General features: G+C 36.8%; 1 long non-coding RNA gene across 2 annotated transcripts in view; it reads left to right on the forward strand.

Moving 5' to 3' along the window:
* The first annotated feature begins 2464 nt into the window (after positions 1–2464).
* LOC134536604 (uncharacterized) overlaps positions 2465–13239 on the forward strand; it is a 31717-nt gene continuing 20942 nt past the window's right edge. For both annotated transcript variants that reach the window (XR_010075817.1, XR_010075818.1), the window contains exon 1: positions 2465–2542. This is a non-coding gene — a long non-coding RNA (uncharacterized LOC134536604). The remainder of the gene's footprint in view (positions 2543–13239) is intronic.

The raw sequence follows: 13239 nt of genomic DNA on the forward strand, positions 1-13239 counted from the left end.
AATACTGATATTGGCCTCGATTCTATACCTATACCAACCATTTCTGAAAGTCATGTCCTTTGGGGAATTAAGGTCCTAAAAACATTAAGATCAACAGGACCTGAAGGCATCTCTATTTTCATTTTGAAAGGTTGCTCCCATTGTTAGCACAAGTGTTCTCCAATAAATATAAAATAGCCAAGATAACACCTATGCATAAGAACTGTTCAAAATTTTATGTTTCCAATTATTGTCCATTATCTCTACTTAATGGTTTTTCCAATAATTTTTAAAACTTTTGTCCAAATTTCTAAATTTTCATCTTAGTAAGATATTATCTAGTAGTCAACATGGCTTCAGAAGAGAATGTCTACAGCTACTAACATAATTACATTTATCAATCCCATATGTAATGAAGTAGTTAATAGAGGACAGGTAGATGCCTGCTATTTCGATTTGGCCAAAGCCTTTGATACTGTTAACCAGTCTTTATTACTCGAAAAGTTATCTCAGTTTGATTTATGTGATAACTATATAAATTCGTTTAACAGTTATTTTAACAATAAAAGTTTTTTTTTATCTATAAATAATAATAATAATTACTCTCTCTTAGAAGCTAGTTATGGAGTTCCTTAGTGGGGCCCTTTATCCCCTCTTCTTTTTAATATCTTTATTATTATCACCAGTGTCTTGAACTACTCCCCCGGAGTCCGTTTTGAAGACGATTTGAAAATTTATAGGAACATTAGTACTCCTAATGACTGCTTATTGTTACAACATGATATTAATAAAATCAATAATTGGTGCATTCACAATTAAGCTAGGCTTAAGGATAAAACTAGGATAATACCTTTCTGAGATAATATTACCTAGTTAAGTACGACTGTAACTTATTGAACTCTCAAATCATCAGTTCTACCTTAACAAAAGGTATTGGAATCTCCCTAGACTTCAAGTTATTTTTTCATAAGCATGCTAACTATATTCTACTACCCGAAGAATTTCGGCCTTATAAAATTCATCACTTTTTATGCTACTAATTCAGATTTTATTCTTACCCTTTTTTTTTCTTTAATTATATATAAATTAGAATATTACTCTTATCATTTGGAACAACATAAAGTTGACTGATAGTAATACAATTTAAAGTATTCAAAATAAAATAACTTAATTAATTAATCTAAAGAGATATCCTAGAGACTATACTGATGCATTTTTTTATTCAAAATTGCTACAACTCTAAAATTAAATGTAAGTTTATCCTTGAAAATTCTGACTTCAGAGTACCACAATTCAATAGTTGTTTAACATCTACTTTATGCACAATTAATAATAAAAAGTCAGTATCTGTAGACTGATTTCTAATTAAAATAGATTTGTAATTCTATTGGATGAATAAATTGAAATTTGTGTTTTTTAAGTCATGCAATCTAGTTAATGCCTTAATTAATGACTTAGTAAATAGTTATAACAGAAATTTGTTCTGTTTCTTTTTTTAAATTATATTGTGTTGTATGTAATTAATAATGTTTGTGGTGGTGTTGTATTTGTTGTGGTTGTTGTGTTTGTTATATGTTATGTCACTGCTAATATGTGGTACGTACTTTCTCTTTCGTGTGTTGGCCATATGTGTTTATCTTACCTGCTATGGTGCAGACGGGGGTGGGAGTCCATATATTTGCGATGATAACCTTGTGTTTGTCTTGTACATTTGTCGTGCCCACCATCTAAGTCTAAGGACTGTCTGTGGGCATGTCACAATTTTAAATAAATAAAAAAAATTAAACTGCTGAAAATACTTTTTTTTTTTAATTTAAGGAAATGACAAAAAATTGACAAGGAAATAGCTTGCCGTCTTGTCTCTCTTGGCAAAGGGGACGTTTAATAACAATAGGCCTATACAATAGACATGGGACGGGAAACATGGGTATAAAAAATAGTATTCTTTCCGTTGTATTTTTTTTAGATAGTTGTGGGGGGGGGGGGAAGAAAGGCCCTTAAAGGATGGAGAGGGGAGAGACGAAGGACAGTGCTGTGTTTCTAACATGGCAATAAAGACTTTACTTGTATTCTACTGGAGACACATATGTATATGGTGCGACCCAAATTCGAGGGCGAACATTATGGTGAAAATGTTAGGTTTTTACGCCCAAAATTAAAGGTGTGAATAACACGCAAGGGTGACCCTTCTGCGGGTAAATACAGTACATTCCCAATCAGGGAATCGAGAGAGGAATGGGATATGCCTGTGGTCAGGAATCAACCTACCATTGGCTTGGAGTGAAACTGGGAACCATGAGAAACAGACACAAGGGTGGATGGACAGGTATTTGAACCAGGGTTCCGCAAACGCTGTAACACCATTGTCCCACTTTGCTCGACGATCCATAGTGTGGATGTGTCTCTAGATGCAAGTAACAAACACAGACACAACCAGTCAGCGTACTGACATGCCAGGTGGTGTGTGGTGTTGTTACAGGCAGCACGTGAAGTTGACTGCTCAGAGCAGAAGCCTTTCGAAGCGGTATTCTTGCCAATCAAGGAAGAGTTGACTGATGAATTGGTGAGTACAGTATGAATATGTGTAAGAACCAGGCTTAATTGTTATAATTAAGAATTTTTGAATAACAGTGGAGTCCCACTCATCCGAACTAATTGTGCAGAGCTGTTTGGATAACAATATTTTTAGATTAGTTGAAATATTGTTATAATGGAACACCCGAATTATTCAAAAAAGCATTCACGAAAACAGGGGTCAGCCACTATTGCACCTCAAGAAAAATTCAAGTAGATTGAAACAACAATAAGCACATTATGGTAAATGAACTTAACTGTCTATAAAACAGCATTAAAATAATTTCTTACATTGCATTACTATGTGTCTTGATAATCTTTATTTAAAATATTACAGTAAAATCAACTTCATTATGCGCATGATATTTTTCTTGAGAAACTGTGCAGGCCTAGACTGTTATTTTATAATTTAATACTTATAGAGATGTACCGTATACACCCAAATGGAGGCAGACCTTGAATTGAAGCAGACCCCTACTTTTGAATGTCCCCTCCACTGAAAATGAATAAAAATATTTTTCTTCTGCATCAAAATCACTTTCACCTAGAGGTGGGTTGCAGAGTATCTTTCTGCTACTTTGTAACTGATGCATGTCTGTATCAAGTACTGCAAACGAGTACACTTGAAAAGTATCAAGTACTTTAGTATCAGTTTAGAATTCACCTGGAACAACACCACGGCCAATGTGCGTAGAACCCGATCGCAGATGACGGACACTTGGGTGGAGCTTGTGAAAGGGGAGGGAGCGGCACGACGAATAAGGGATAAAGAAGGGAAATAATGTAGGGGAGGAGGATGCCTAAGATGTACATCAAGTTCTGTCCCTGCCCAAACACGCCCGAATATTCACCTTCGGCCAACCTTTATTTGGTAAAAAGAATCATTCTGTCCATCACTATTAAAATATATTTGATGGTAAAATATTTTTGATGGTAAACAAGCACACCCCTGATAAAGTTGTGATCTACAAGACATAAACCTAAAGTACAGTCAGTCCTTTGTTCAAAATGCCAACATTTGGACATTCCGCAAAGTACTGCTGATCAACACAACTGCTCTGTGCGGGGCGTGGAGAAAACCACAACATACAGGACTGTCACATTACACCTTTAAGCTGTCCAAATTGCAAAGTCCCCCACTTATTGACAGATCAAAATAGTGTGGAGCATGAAAAAGAGGTTAAAACACTACCCTACAATATAGCTAAACAGCAGGTCCTGAATAGCTCCCCTTCAAACTACAGGACTACCATCTCACAAACCTGTGAATACATTTGTCCAGGCACTAAGAGGTATCTCAACACTTTTCCAATACTCAAAAATGGGAAAATGGCCACTCCAGATACTCCAGCACAAATCTCACAGCGTATAATCCTCCACGTGTTACTGATTTACGAACATTCTTATGCAACATTCTTGTTCCAGCCCAATAAGCGGAAATACCAGCCGTCGGGTCTGAATGGAGATACACCATTGTCTCCCTGCCAAAAGTTGGGGTGAAACCATAGCACTTCTGTATTACAGATAAGCACCCCCACCATCCTTGCAAATTATTATGCCCAATTCAGGCCAGAGAAAGATAACTCGGGGTAATGTATAGCTTTATTTAATGCTTCTACTTCTGTGTCTGAACAAAATGCTTCCATTTTGGGCAACAAATCTAAATCAAATGCTTATAAAACACTAATAGAAACATTAAACTTCATACTTCCACATATTAACTCCACAGTATTGGTAAAAACACCTGCCATTCAAGAGGCCTAATATTGATAAAATCGAATGCAAATGCCAAGAAATAATTTCTTATTTGTTTCGGGTAATGCTACTTTTCCATCACTGTATACAACCACAACCTCAACCCCCTTTTGAAGTATGTAGCTACTACAGTGGAACTGTCAATCTATTTTACTGCAGCAAGGGCTATTACAGTACTATCTGACCAATAATCCAACTGACATATTACTACAGGAAACAAACTGGAAAACATTTAATGAAAGTTATCTTTATTCTATAGTGCATCACAACCAAGGTCCATTTCATCATTAAGTTGCTGTTCTTGTAAATTCCCAATTCACAAGCAATAAATCACTATACCCGCTGCCCAAATATTGAAATTGTGGGCGCCAGTATAACCAACAACAGACACAGCATCTCATGTTTCTCCGCCTATGCCCGGCCTCAGCATTCCACCAGCACTGATAACTGAAGAGACTTATTTGGTTGTATGAATGTGAAGATTTTAGTGCCCATCATACCATGGGTGGGGACATAAGTATTGACACATCAGGAGAAAACTTAGCTAACTACATAACATCATCTCCACATGTGTTGCTAAATGATGGCAGTCTCATTTAGATGGGCACACATTCACGACAATCGTCTGCTATTGACATCACTCTTTGTACTAAGGATATGGCAGCAGACTTTATATGCAGTGGTGAGGGGTGAGTTTTCCACAAGGGGAAGCTACTACTGGTGTAGGAACATCCGTCCCATTTATAAAGTGGGGGGTCCGGGGGTCCTCTCCCGAGAAAAATTGAATTTTTGATGCTATTTAAGTGGTTTTAGTGCCTATACATATAATATACACCTGGTAGACATATTAATATTTTTTTGAGTGAAGAATTTAACAAAGATACCTTTATCAAACCTGATTAGATTTTTTAAAATGCAAAAGTGTATCTACACAAACAGTAAATAACGATTTAGAATTAACATTTTTAATGATTTTCACAAAATCACCTATGATGCGCAAAGTCCCAGCTGTTTAGATCACTATGCCTCAAAGCAATTTACACTCTTCGTGGGTACTTGCCTTATAGGTTAATATAGGCCTTCTGTATAGATTTTATACAACAAACAACAAAACTACCCTAACTTTTGTACACAAAATTCATTCTTCTCTCCTTTTTTCTCACAAATCCCGCTGTGACAAATTCATAAAAATCAACTGTCAGTTATATTTTTGACAAAAGTTTCTTCTCTATAGAAAAAAAGTGCGAGACCAGATAGTCTGTTTTGCCCCATTGTGTTTCGTAAGTTTTTATTCGTTTTAATGTAGAAAATGAACGCTGCACAGATGATGTAAACAGTATTGTTGCCACCAACACACACAAATAATGGAACTGTGTAAGAGCATCTTGTAAATCATTGTCATGAATGTATTTAAGAAAATTTTGAACACTTTTGGTTTTAATAGCATCTCGACTATACACAACTTTGAGTTCAGACCGTAGCTTATCAAGTTCAAATTAACTGCCATAATATTCAATTAGGGACTTAAATTGGATCTCAGGAAATCTCTGTGAAAACTGCTGGAATTTTGGAGCATTTACAAGTTCTAAAAATTGTAATTTATTGATGTTTTTGAAACGAGTTTTGATTTTTGTGATGATATTGTTTAATATTTCGGCATGTAGCCTCGAAAACTCTCGCGTTGGGTCTTCTATTTCGTTGTGTTTCCTACGTTTATTTTCTAGTTCTAGGCCGAATTTTAGCGTGTCACAGAAAACACTCAAAATCGTTTCTGAGTTGACAGAGAAATGCTTTTGTTTCTTGTATTTCCTGAATACAGAAACTGATGTCGAGTTGTTTGATCTGCAGTATATTATACAGGTGTCCAGTGCTGTCAAAAATCTTAGAAAATAGAACTAGGAAAAACACATTTTCAAAAGTTTCTAGAAAACTGATGAAACCTTTTGCTGAAGAAATAGTGTCACTATCTCATTCTTGTGAATGTTCTGTTATCGTGGTAAACATTTCCAAAAGGGAATCTCAATTACTGAATGCAGTGTTAACAAGTCTATCATTGTAATTCCATCTTGTTGGTGCAACACCTGGCAGCCGTTTCCCAACTATCTTATCTAGCAACGCTACCCGCTTAGTAGAGTGTGAAAAAAAAGCAGAAAGTCCAGATAGGGTGCTGAAGAACACTCTACACTTGCTAATGTTATTTACTGACTGCGTTAAGACAAGGTTCAAAACGTGTGCTGCGCAATGTACAAACAAAGCACTCTGGTATTGGTCACATACCAGTTTCTGTACGGAATTTAAATTTCCTGCCATAACTGCAGCTCCATCATAAGACTGTGCTATAAGTTTGCTCCCACAGTTAGCTAATGCAACTACGTCAATTGCATGACCGGCTATGACTCTCGTTGACCTATTACAGCTAACATCAGTGAATCCATAAAATCGCTCGTTTATCTCTCCATCACTACTTACAAATCTAAAAACAGTGGACAACTGAGAAAGTTTAGCACAGTCCGATGTCTCGTCGAGTAAAATTGACCAAAAACTGATTTTTCAATTTCATTTTTAGTTTCAGCCAACACAAAATTCTGAATGGATTCTATTAGATCGTTTTGAATGTTGCATGACATACCAGAAAATACTGTGGACGTCTCGAGATGCTGCGACGATACTGGATCATAAGTCGCAATTAAAGCAAGTAATTTGCCATTATTACCACGGTTTTCCGATTCTTTTGTTTCGTCATGACCACGGAATGGCAATTCCTGCACACCTAAGAAACAAACAACATCTATTAAACGCTTCAAAATTTCTGTTTCTTTTAACTTGTTCGTTATGTCGTTGTGTGTTTAATTGTTTGGATCTATCTAAACCAAGATCGACTCTTATGTTTCCCAAAATAAGAGACAAAAACGAGTTTATGTGAACTTCAGAACGTTCGTGTTTTTTAACAGCATTACAAAGATTGTTGAGGTCAGTAGAAGTCCATGTGTTGACGTCTTTTGAAAACATCAAACATGGCCAGCCAGTGCCCGGGGCCCACTTGGGTGGGAGGCTCATTGATTCAAGGTGTTGCAATATGTAATGCAAAATCACAAAATGAAACGAACACAAGTTTATTTACCAAATTTATTCACGCAAATAATTCAGTTAGAATTATTTGATTTTTTTCATTAAAAAGTATAGTATAACATAACTTATAAATAACACATAAATATATTACAAATCAGCAAATGAATATCATTGTAAAACCATTACAATCCAGGCACTTTCCTTGATTTTCGTGCTGCAAAATCGCTTATGATGTCATCAAAGTCCAATTCACGCAGTATATCTGACTCGATGCTCATGATAGCCAAATTTACATGTCGTTCCTGCTTCATGGATGTCCTTAATCTGTTTTCAATTACTTTGAGTTTTGAGAAGGAGCGCTCGCCACTGCAGTTTGTTACCATCAAAATTAGATATATCCTTAAAGCTATCTCAATGTTTGGGAAAGTGTCCTGAACACCCTTTTTCATGATAAGCTTATACATTTAAAGTTCAGTGCTGATATTGTTTGGCTCTTCGTCAGTGAATATATTGGCAAATGTTACAAACTGACACAGTTCATCAATAAATGTAATGTCCAAGTTATCTGAATAAGACCTGACGAGCTGCTCTGCTGCGGCCTTAAGCTCATCTGAAGACAGTTCTTTCATATGGCTAAAAAAGCTAAATTGACTTGCTATATATTTATATGCCTGAATACGTTGGTCAAGAGAAGTGATAAACTGATCAATAACAGGCAAGAAAGTTTCTGTTCTGTATTTTTCAGAAGGGCTGAGTTGTACTTCTTCCATATGGCCATAATCCAATGGGTTAAGACGCACATTTTGGCGCTTATGTCGAGTTTTCATCTGAACATACTCTGTTGAACCAGATAGCTCTACGCCTTGCTTCTCATAAATTTCGAAGGAGTCACGCTTTGATGCGACATAGTTTTTCAAGCTGGTCAGTGATGCCACAGCTGTATTTAGATCAAGTTTTGCTTGTTGTAGATTTTTTCTAGTAGCATCTGTTCTTTGCAGGATATCATTCCAGAAGGTGGTGTGAATACCAATTTCAAGCTGATTCATCTGTTTTAACAGTCCTTCTGCTTCACACCGTACACAGCCTTTTTCTTCTAAGTCATCCGCAATATGTTTAAGTACATTCTTAATCTGCTGATAGTCAAGCTTAAGTGCCTTAGTTGCATCAGCTCTGCAGGACCAACGTATTGTTGTGACATGTTTGAGCGTCAATTCTGAGTCATTATTTTTCAAAGCCTCAGTCAGAAGCTGATGCCGATGCGTTGAAACTGTGAAGAAGACGAACAGCTTTTCAAGGAAGTAGAAAATTTTTATAGCACTCGAGCAGCTTTCTACAGCATTTTTAGCAACCAGATTTAGAGAATGTGCCATACAAGGAATCCAGGATGCAAGATTGTTCTTTTCTCTCACTTTGGCTTGTAAACCATTGTACTTTCCACTCATTGCAGAGGCATTGTCATAACTTTGACCGCGGCAGTTTCCCAGGTCTAGGTCATGTCTCTTCAAAAATTGCACTAAGCCATTGAACATGTCTTGAGCACCGTGTCCTTTGTTTGCCATGAATGTTACAAAGCGTTCCACGGGGCCATCTTTCTCCATATACCTCAATACAAGGGTTATTTGGTCAATGTGGGCTGCATCGGGTGTGGAGTCCAAAGAGATGGAGTAATATTTTGATTTCTTAACTCTGGAAATAATTTCTCGAAGGACTTGTTCACCCATTACACTGATAAGTTCTTCCATTATTGTAGATGACAGGTAGTTTGTGTGACCCTTGCCGCGATTGGCTTGAGTTTCTATATGCTGTGCAAGAAAGTCGTCGTACTGGGCGATGAGTTCAAGAATACCCAGAAAATTTCCATTTCTAGGTGATCCCACCAACTCGTTATATCCTCTAAATGCTAAGCCACGCTCTGCAATAAACTGAATAACATTTACTACTCGTTTCAACACTGATCTCCAATAATGCTGTAGACATTCGACCTGTTGGGTCAGCTCTGTATCAATTTGCCCAATTGCTTTTAACCTCAAATTGAAAGCAATAGTAGCCTTCACATGTTCCGTTGACCGCTCATGACTTTGTATACGTTCTTGTGAATGTTTCCAATCACAGAATCCATTAGACGAAAGCTGAGAAGACTCAGGTGCTGTAAGTGTAGTTAAGCACATCAATCTGCACGTGAAGCAGTAAACACGTCCATTAGAAGGAGCGAAGCATAACCAATTCCTCGTTATGACTTCTCCATTATGATTTTGATGACGAAAAAGCCCTAGTGTGCATATTCTTGGAATATTGCGGTCCTTTCTAGGTTGCTGAACAGAGTGTTTAATGAACAAACTTTCATCACAGTGCTTGATTGTCGACACACCCCTTTTCATCCAGTAATCCCGCATCTGTTCCAAAATCATGGATGGCCAAAGTCCAATGTCATTGCCCCCTGGTGGGCCCTCAGATTCTACATAAGATGTGCCACTATCAGCCTCCTTTTCTATGTGTTCTTCAGTTGGACCAGTTACTACTTCTGCCTTTTCTTCGCCGAGATCTACAACCATTTCCACTGAAGCATTGTCAGGTTGATCACGTTATGGAAAATCATCACTCCTTTCCGACACATGTCTTGATTCAACAGTGAAGAACTGGTCCAATTTTCTTATCTTTGCCACCTCTTCTGCTGATTTCATTGTTCATTCTTTTGCCTACGTCTTTTAGAAGCACCAGACTCCCAAATTCTTGTGCGATGTCTGTGTCTATCTACTTCACGATTGTCCATGCTGGTAATCTGAAAATAACAAAATAAATAAAAAATGCAAAGTACACTAATACTTGCATAAATTAAATATGTTTAAACTGTTAAATTAAATTACATAATTAGATGAGATTTTGAATAAAATAAACATTAACAAAAATTCTAGCAAGTAATTACGTAACTACTCTGATTTTTATTTATTATCAGACAAAACATAACATTTGTCCATCTTCAAATCAAATAATACATTTTTAACTGTTTAAATATATTTAACATATGTAAATAAGAGTTTAATTTTGCGAGAAATAAAAAAATAAAATCTAACCAGAAAGGGATCTAGCAGGTTTCGAACCCAAGCAGAGACTTCTCAATAATCAAAAAAAAAAAGTGATATATAGTTTCTTTAGTAAATTAATACTTTAACTGACAATTGCAGCAAAGTTACAAGTTATTGCTATGCATTAAACCCTAAAAATCTTCCAAATAAATAAAAAACTCAAAACTTTACCCAATGTTTAAAACGAAACAGAGTTTTAAAATATATATCCACCTTTACATGAAACTCCCATATAACACAATGTTAATCATGGGTTCAACTACTAGTAGTGCCGTTAGTTCGCAGGCCACCGCAAGCTTCACTAAGCCTATTTAGAATGAAGGTAAGTTGCCAGACCTATCTATATGACCGTGGTCCTGACCAAATAGGCAGGGCAATGATGGAAAGTGCATAATATTAAGATTGAGATTTCCCTCCAAGTCTTTTGAGGTTAGGTTTACACTGAAAGCACTGTTATCATGCATTCATTGTTCATTTTAATTAGAATAATAAAACAGTTTTTCACTTACCAAGATGTATCATAAGTCAAAGTCCAGGAATATGACTACTATTGATAAACATTACATGGAAAAATAAGAATTAACTTTTAAACAAGTAAACTACACATAACTGAGATCGCTTTTGTCATAGGGACTCATAACAACACTACTCTCTAGAAGACAAAGACTAGTTCTGTACTGACATTGTGTTTGTGCTGCCACCTATGAACAAGTTAGAAAATGAAACCTACTTGCTGGGATAATGATCATATTCCTGGTCACCGGTAAGAATAAATCATTTTTATTATTTTTACATATTGCAATTTGTATTTTTCAAGTAAAATAAACATACTAAACATATTATTGTGAATAATTATAACTGGTGTAAATTAGTAAATTATCAGCCATTTTAACTAAATGTAATGTGCATCTCTACGTTTTTGGAAGAACTAGCCAGTGCAATGACATTGCATGATTTTTAATAATTTTAACTAATTTAGAATATAAAGTTTGGTTATTACATTTCTTATCAAGCTAGAGATGTCTTGTTAAATGTTCCCTATAATTGTAAACAGTTTTCTTGTTTTGTGATATTCACCCCTATATTGGTGGGAGGCCCAGGGCCTGGGCCCCTTGCCCCCCCCCCCCCCCCCTTAATCCGGCCCTGTGGCCAGCAAAACAGTTTGTTTAGGCGGTTGCATCCCGCTAAACACAAATGTTTTTGATAGACATTTTTTTGGAAATGGCGCACAAAACTGCCTTTCTTACGTGTTGCCGTAATAGTAACTTCTGGTGTCGGCCTACCTTCTTTAATAATGTCACATCTATCCTGAAAAGTGTAGGCACTGCAGGAAAAAATCTTCGCTCGTAATCCACACACACCACACTTACATCCACGTTTTTCTGTTTCATCATTCATTTTATTTTGTCGGTTCTTAGTCTCACAATTAACATTCTTATTTCGGTGATCGGTGTATACTGTAAAGCCTACATTGCTAACGCAGACCTGCCAACCCTCCCGCTTTAGGCGGGAGACTCCCGATTTTGTACCCTTTCTCCCGCCCTCCCGATTTGTCATTCAAATCTCCCGATTTTTGGTTCTGTTTCTCTTGAAGTTTCTAATGCAATAAATTTATAGAATTAATATGTTTGTACCATTATTCCGTACAATCGTATAGTAACTACGGTTCGTACCATAACGTGTAGTTATTTTAATAACCTAAATGCCCACAATTGTCGGCTAAAACACTTGGTTAAGCGTACATCTAAGAAAGAAACGTAGTTATTTACGATAATTATGGGAGCTGTTTTGGTACACGTTCGTCATTGGTGTTTATTAGCCAACCAGAAAAAGGTTTCATTTGTTTTCCAAGATTGTGTGTTTTGTCAACATTGTAAACTGTATTTTCGGTGGTATTGGTTTGAAATAAAAACGGAGTGGATTAATAATGAGTTTATGATGCCACTGTTTACGTTCGTGCCCAAATTCGCTTCAGTTTGTCAGCCGGCTATGTGTGAATTGTTTGTTCGTCCCCGAACAAAATCGCCTTTGTTCGCGTCTGTGCTCACAGACGAAGTGTAGAGGTAGCATTATAGTACAGTCTTCGAATTTATTCAACGGTGTATTCATAAAAATATTATTTTGTGGAAGCAGTTGCGTGATGAGTATTTTGTTTGCGTTGTTTAGTTGTAGGCCTACTCCGCAATATGGATTTAATAGAAATGGCGCTAAGTAAGCCTACAGTGAAGTATCTTGCTGTGTACAAGAAAACATTTAGTGACGAATTTCCGTGTATTTTGCAATCGAGGAAAGGTGAACATGCTGCATTTTGTTCTTTGTGTCGTTGTGATTTTTCCGTCTCGCATGCCGGAAAGGGCGACACTGTGAAGCATATTGTCATGTCCACCAGTTTGGCCTCGGCTGGTATGATAGCACAAGCCCCAAGTGCGCCACCCATCCTACATAATCTATGGGGATGAAAGTTAGTTCGCAATCCGCCCCTAGATGGCAGACAAAGGGGAATGTAAATTAAGGAAACTTTGTCTACCTGCCCAGCCTAATTCAGGACAATTATGTAAATACCCAGTGTTGTGACAAGAAACCTGTTAACTATACACGTGAATGTAAAGAGTATTGTAATTCGAATATGTATGCACAGGAAGGGTACAGATGTGCCCTCCCTAATGAATATGTACATACATTGTATATTTACCCTGGCTGAGCTAAGCCAGGCAGAAAGCTCTTCCCAGTAATTCTGGGTAAATAAAAGTGGCAAGAATACTTGAGCAGTATTATTTAG

The sequence above is a fragment of the Bacillus rossius genome, chromosome 11, assembly GCF_032445375.1.
Source record: "Bacillus rossius redtenbacheri isolate Brsri chromosome 11, Brsri_v3, whole genome shotgun sequence".
NCBI lineage: Eukaryota > Metazoa > Arthropoda > Insecta > Phasmatodea > Bacillidae > Bacillus > Bacillus rossius.